Here is a 7,285-nt window from a genome sequence, read left to right as displayed (position 1 = left end):
TTCGTAATTTTTCACTGTAATGAAAACTAATTTTTCTTTGTTGTGCCCCCAAAACTTTCTGACAACTCTATTGACTTGAACTCTATCACCCGCAGTCACACCACCACTACGTCATCTATTTCTGTACTCTAATAATCATAATAACAACAATCAAAATCCGTAATCATATAATAAATTACCTCACTTCTCTCGTATTCATATTACTCACTTCCTGAGGCGAAATATTGAAACATACTTTTAAAACTTCGTGTTGGTACATTATTAAATTTAATATCCCATGAGTAACTACCTTTTTTATTTAATCATCCGCCCTGTCCTTCGTGACGTCAACAAAAATCGAGACTGTTTCTCCTCGATCTTGTGGCCCAAATAAATCTTCGCATTCTCTTCATAACTTTAATAAAACACGGGTATTTCATTTTCCTTAACAATCTTAATTTGGTGAGTTCATACTCGGAACCGTGAATTCCGGAGCTATATAAACAACATAAAAAGAATGAATGTAATTCATTATTTTCACGTAACTGTCTTTTCTCCAATAAAAATATCATTAATACAACGGAGAGGAAAAATTCAGGGAAAACATTTGTTTAAAAAAGAAAAATAGAATTTTCACAAACAGAAGAAGAAAGAAGTCACATTTTTTTACGTGGATGCCACAAAAAAAAATTTCTGGATGCCTAATTCACCTAATAATTGATTTCTATACGAGAAACTAGTATAAATACATGGTGAAGAGGCTCTCGAAAAAAAATTAACCATAAATCGGTTAGGTATGGTTAAAAACGTAAAACTACAATAAACTATTTTCGTGCTTAAAGATTCGCCGTTTGTGAGGTAGCTTCTTGAGTAATACGGGTGTCATCAATCAGCAATAAGATAATGAATAACCGCAACGAGCAAGTGTACAGTTTTTCACTTTACACTTTCAAATTCTCCTTTAGAACCATCAACATCTAACCTTCTGAAAACTGCTTGTTCAATATTCATGGTTTTGACAACATTTCCTTAAATACTTCCCCGCAAACATCCAAATTCCTATATCCTCTCAAACCTATCGCACATTTTTACGTTCCAACAATTTCCTAAACCACTTCCAAAAAATAGCAAACTACTACACTTTGAGTGTTTAGTCCTTAGAAAGCCTGTAACAATACTATGATGTTTTTGGCATTTAGGGAGACGGGCCAATCAGCGTACATGTTTGTTGTAACGCATTTGAATGCCAGTATTCAAACATTTTTTCTTCTTGTTTATTGGCCGAAACTCACCTGATCTGCGGACAAATACCTACCAAAATTGGTCGGCTCATGACATATTACTGTCTGCATCGCCATTATTTACACTTTCTTTATTGGCATACGACTTTGCGTAGAGAAGGCATCCTGCTTTATTCAAAATAACTCCAGAAGTCTAAGAGCTTATGAAACTTAATATCGTCCGCCGTTTACGTGTAATACTGAATGAGATTAGCTTTCAAAAACTGCAAATATTCTGGGCGGCAAAAGTGCTAATGAGCCCATACATACTTTGTCAAATTTTAAGTTTTCAAACCCGCGTCAAAGAAAAATATTTAATCACTCAAATAATTTGAACTTCTCTCTTTCAATATTCATAACTGATATTTTTGTAACTCGATCAAAACTGAGTGCTTATGCTATGAGGCAAATATTGTAAACAAGAACCCCTATACCGTGTTCACTTTCAAGAGGAATATCACATCTGCGATTACTTTAGCAAAGAAGCGCGTTCTTCCCGCTTACTGACGATAATTGGGATAAACAAACTCAGGGATCGAATATTAAAAAGGTTTTTTTTTTGAACTCGTAACTTGTTACCTGTATAGTTCATGTAGGACGAATTGTTGGGTGAGCTATCGGCTTCGGCAAAAACTATCTGCTCGCCACTTAGAAATCATGGCCTGTCCATGGGCTTCCCAAGGGGGGGGGGGGGGGAGGGGTATAGTGCGAAATGAAAACAGCCAGCGTGGCAAGCCGAGAGCGGAAATTGCCCTATACTCCCCTTGGGCAAAAGAGCTTGTTGGCAGTCAACAGTTTGCTCAACCTCATTCAATATTAAATGTTAATTATTCGCGAGATCATCCTTCAGAAAGCCACTACAGTGTCGTAAACTTTGCCACTAAGGAATTTAGTTTTGTGGACATATCTTTTCTTTTCTTTCTGGTCTCTCCTCGATTACGTAATCGGATTAACCTCTTCGTTTACATAAAAATTGCTTGATAAGCTTGGCCTGGAAGAAAGATTACAGATGCGTTACGTTTTTGTGATTGTGTTATGTAACACCAGTGGTACAGCGTTCCTACAATACTCAACTGTGCCCATCAGTTCCCGGGTTTCCCTTCCCGGTCGCTCGATCTGTCCTGGTCTTCCCAACAAATTCAACTTCCAGTCGCATCCTTTCAACCACCTACATCTATTCCTTTTCCACCTTTCTTCCCTCACCCCCTAATACAAAAAAAAACATAACAACAATTTTAAATGTAACAATACTTCACATTTTCCTTTCTCTTTTCAACCCGCACTAACTTTCCGTCCTACTACTATTTACATTTCCTGTTATATTTTTCACCGGCCTAAATCGGTCCCGTATAGGGAAAACAGTGCCTTCGTCTTGGGACATAGGTGCTCTAACTCACATTTTTCAAACTTTCTCAATTGTATCTTAACATGCTGATCATTATTCCATCATAAAATGGGGTTCACGAGCTTATTTTTGAATTATAACACTTAAAGCGAAAATTAAGGGTGTTTTTTTAACACATTCTACTGTTGCTATGGTTACCATACATAATGAAAATGACACAACTTTTCACATGTTGGTATTTTTAATATTATAATTGCTGCAGCAAATGTAAAAATTGTAGTACTGACCCATCAAATATTGCTGAAAGGCTGGAAACCGTTATGAGCCTCCTTAAAAACAATTACCTATTCCACCCTTCCCATTTTACTGCTGTCTCCGCTTCCGCGACAGCTTTTTTCACTTTCCTTCTTTTTCTCCATTTTGACCACATCACCACCTTTCCTATTCAAATCGACGTCATTTTTTTGTTACGTACAGCTATAAGAATAACTTTATTTGAACCTCGCTGAAGAACCACCTATTTTGCGTACATCATGTCAAGATCTCAATTTTTTTTATCTTATTTCCACTATACTTCGAACGTAAACGTATTTCCGGCTGTCGAAATACGTCTCTTTCGAGGCTACAAAATCCTACATCTATCTCATCAAATACCGTCCTATGTGCTTTTTGTAAAACATCCCTCTGTGATGGTCCCCTGGTATTAAACGGTCACTTACCAATATCCTGGAAATCGTTTCCCATACTTAATTTTAACTTTATCCCCATTAAGCGGGCCCGGTCACCACTTATGACCTGTTTACAGCTAATTCGAAAAAGTTTGTCAGAAAAGGTCACAAAAGTGCACGGGACAAAACCGAAAGGTGGTCTGGGTATTCACTGAAATTTTGCATATTGGCTTAGACGAAATGTACGAGTTTAAATTTTTGCACTTGGCAATTTTGTTTTTCCTCTCAGATGGCCTTATTCTGTAGCTTTACTTTAAATGTCGCATGTCTTTGAGTTTTTAAAATTCTTCTTAATTTCAGCGTGGCTAAAAATGCCCAGTTTTCTATGTCAAAGAGAGAGAAAAATTCCAAATTCCCCGGCAAATTCACGTTTGTCATGTCGCAATCTTATTAGTATTTACACGTGCAGTAGCTCTCTACTTCTACCCAAACTACCTTTCGGTCTTGCTGCGTGTACTTTTTTGCTTCTTTTCCGACATCTTTCTCGATTACTGTAAAAGAGCACAAGAACGAACGCGAACTCGACCACGAGCGTAAATACGACCACGAGCGCGAACGTGGTCTTCGCATTGGATTGCGGTTGAACATTTTTTATGAATCCGTGTATACCAATTGCGACCACGGACGAGGAGGAAATTGGACGTAGCAAAAAACAGGTGACAGGCCTACACAGACTCCTACTTCCTGACATTTATACAAAGTAAGCCGTTTGGTAAAATTGGATTTGGTCGTCCAATTTATTCTGACGCTTTAAAGCTGTTTGGAAGGGCACTAAATTTATTCTGTCAGTTGTATTATAGGGAGGCGATTTTAGGTCAAGTAGAGTCGAAAGACTGCCGCTCAGCAGATGTGTGGACATGATAGATCGGCACGGTTTCCCGTAGTACATTTTGACACCTCTTTATTAGTTTTTGCTATTGCGGCCTGAGCCAGCGGGAAACGAAACCGAATGCTCCCCCTTCCCCCCCCCCCCCGATGCGGCTCGCAGGTGGGTGGGTGGGGAGAACAAAATTACAAAGAAGGCACTGCTAGCTAAAAAGACTAATTCGAATGATAACATATCGCGGGCTATAAAGGCAAGCCTGAGTCAAGCACCGACAATTATTGACACTCCCAACCAAGAAAGAACCAATCAAACGCTCGGATTTAACTAAGACTGGTTTTGCCATATAATAACCGGAATTCAAATTTTTAACTTCTACCGGAAACCTATTATAAATTAAACACTTAAAAAGAAAAGCTCCAACGATGTTCATTCGGACTTTTCTTTCTGAAGTTGCTGTGATTAATCCTGCGAAATAGTTCTGCGCGAATAGAGAGTCTTGCATTCGCCCGAACTATTCTAGAGCTTTAAAATTTTTAAAAGTGTTACGCTGGTTTGAAAAATGTCCAAAAAATGAGGAAAAATGATTAATATTCCAACGTTTCGGCTGAAACTACAGTCTTCATCACGGGTAAAATTTACAACACGTAGTATACAAAAAATTATCAAAAAACGGTAGTAAGGTCTTTTCAGTAAAGCTAAAGTCAAATACTCGTGTGGCATAGAATGCCATTGTCGCAATTAACACATTCCTGCAGGTGTCAGTTATTTCTCATGGCGACGGTTGCACCAATTTACACGTGTGTGCAGAAAATCTAAAGGTTCTCAGAAAGTTCTACAAAATTGGTAACTTGAAAATTTCTGATGTTCTACCTGATTTTCCGGCATACCCCCCGAGGGTACCAGGCTCTCCCGGGTTGCCCTCTATTCCTGCATAGAATGCTGGTGTGCATTGTGTGTGCTGAGCATTTGGTCTACTTTTTTCACATTCGTCCCCCGATATGTCGTCTATCTAGGATAAAAAAAAGTTGAAAAAAGTTATGACACATAAAAAAATGCATGACCGTATTTTAAAATCAGCCAGTTAGTCTAATCCGAGTCCTATTGATGTAATTAAATTTTTGTCGTCTAAAGGAGAACCCCATTAACTTAACTTGCACATCTAAACGACGTCAATATTCACTAAAACTCTGTTAATGTAGATAATGACCGTTGTAAACTCGCAAATCATTAATTTCCACCTTCATTGGGCTTATGATGTCTTTCACAAACTTCATTTAAACAGCAGAATAAGCTTTCCCGGATAGGGAACGCGCGGAACGGAGGTGATCGGAGGTGTCTTTGAACGGAGCGTTTCTTCCTTTTGTATCGGATGGTTCTTTGGCTTACATCGGCCAATACAGGACTTTGTTCATTGTGTAGTAACATGTAGGGAGTGATAAAGGTCAATATCACCGAGTAGTCGAAAGAACAAACGAGGCAGAGAGGTTTGGTGAAAAAAAGAGTACCAAATAAATCCAATATTGCGGAAAGTGGAGGACAGAAGAGAAGACAACAAGCATAGCAGAAATAAAAGATGAGCTGGTGGAAATCCAGAATACTGTCAAGACGCTTCTATCAGAAAACCAAATTATCACAGCTAAAATCCTGTATAAGAACAAGCAGAGTAAAGGGCGAAAAACAAGCTGAAGGAGCTGCTAGCCAAGACCGAGACCGCCAACGCTGACGGAAAAATTATATCGCACCAGGAAAAAACTCGACCAGAAAGGAGGAGAAATTTATAGACTTAAAGACTTAAGACACGACGAGCTTGAGCAGTACACAAAGTTAAAATCATTGAGATTATTAATGTACCGGAATGTGCTTATTCATCAACAGAAGAACTTAAGATTTGAGTAGAGATGCTTTGATTGTTGAAATATAACCGGATGACATATAAATTTCTTATGAGAAAACAGCAATCTGTCATTTTTAATTTTGTATCCATCAGATTTAAAAAAACTCTTTTAGCAAAGAACTAAACAAAGAAGTGAAAGTATCAACGTTGCAAGGTAAAGCAAGAAATTATTTATAAACGACTGGAAGCACATAAGTCAATCAAGAGAGCTGTTAAGAAAAGTGAACGACATGAAAGACGATTTGATCGTTAGCTGCGCGTACGTGGACGATGGACAGAAAGATTTTGGTAAAAACATCACCAAATGGTATTCAGATAAAACTTTACCCCGTAAACGCTGGATAAACTTTGGATATTGTAAAAAAAGGCAACCGACTTATTATTGATGGGCGAGGGAACAGTTGAAATTAGGCAGTTTATTTTACTTCCTAACTAATTTGGGGGAGGGGGACTTCTCCGTGATAAGAAACGTAAAAAAACGCGAGTAGAAACCTAACGTTTAAGAACCTGTTAAGCTAAATTTGCAAATTAGACCCCCTTTTTAAATGGACTTATTTACCTAAAATTTGGAAACAGGTACTTATTTTTACAATTGATTAAAATGTTTACTTTTGGGAAAATAATTTGATGTATATATGATATGTTCTTGATTAGTGCTTCGTTTTTACATAAACAATTATGTGGTATGCAATTTTATCAAGGAATAACCGAATACGGAATAAAGGTTTTGTTAGCAACAATCAAATTTTTCTGAGAAAATAAGAACCTATTATAAAAAACTAAATAGCCTAAATCTGTGTTAACTATACCATTTTTGTAAGAACCTGTTTAAGCTAACCTGGAAAAATTAAGTTCTTACTCGCGGGTTTTTACTGTACTTCACCGTGATCTCCACTATATATATAATGACAATGTAACAACTTTTCCTATCGCTCAATACCTTATTTACATACCTGGTCTGTGTTATCATTTCCATCTTTACCGTCTTTGCCATCTTTCCCTTGTTACCACTTCCACCGCTGGTAAAAACACTGAGGTAACCTTTTAATACATCAGCATAGATCTCCACTTAATAAAAAAAACAAAAAACTAATATCATGTATAAATATTCGAAATGCTTGGAAGTTTCCATATCAGATCGTAAAAGATGTGTAGTGGACTTACGACAAAAACGACATCATCGCGAAATATCATTTTTTTTATTATTATTTACAATGATCACCAGTAAATCAT

Source organism: Oculina patagonica, chromosome 8 (genome assembly GCF_052425735.1).
Source record: "Oculina patagonica isolate OP01 chromosome 8, crgOcupat, whole genome shotgun sequence".
NCBI classification, from domain to species: Eukaryota; Metazoa; Cnidaria; class Anthozoa; order Scleractinia; family Oculinidae; genus Oculina; species Oculina patagonica.
This window is presented reverse-complemented; position numbering follows the sequence as displayed.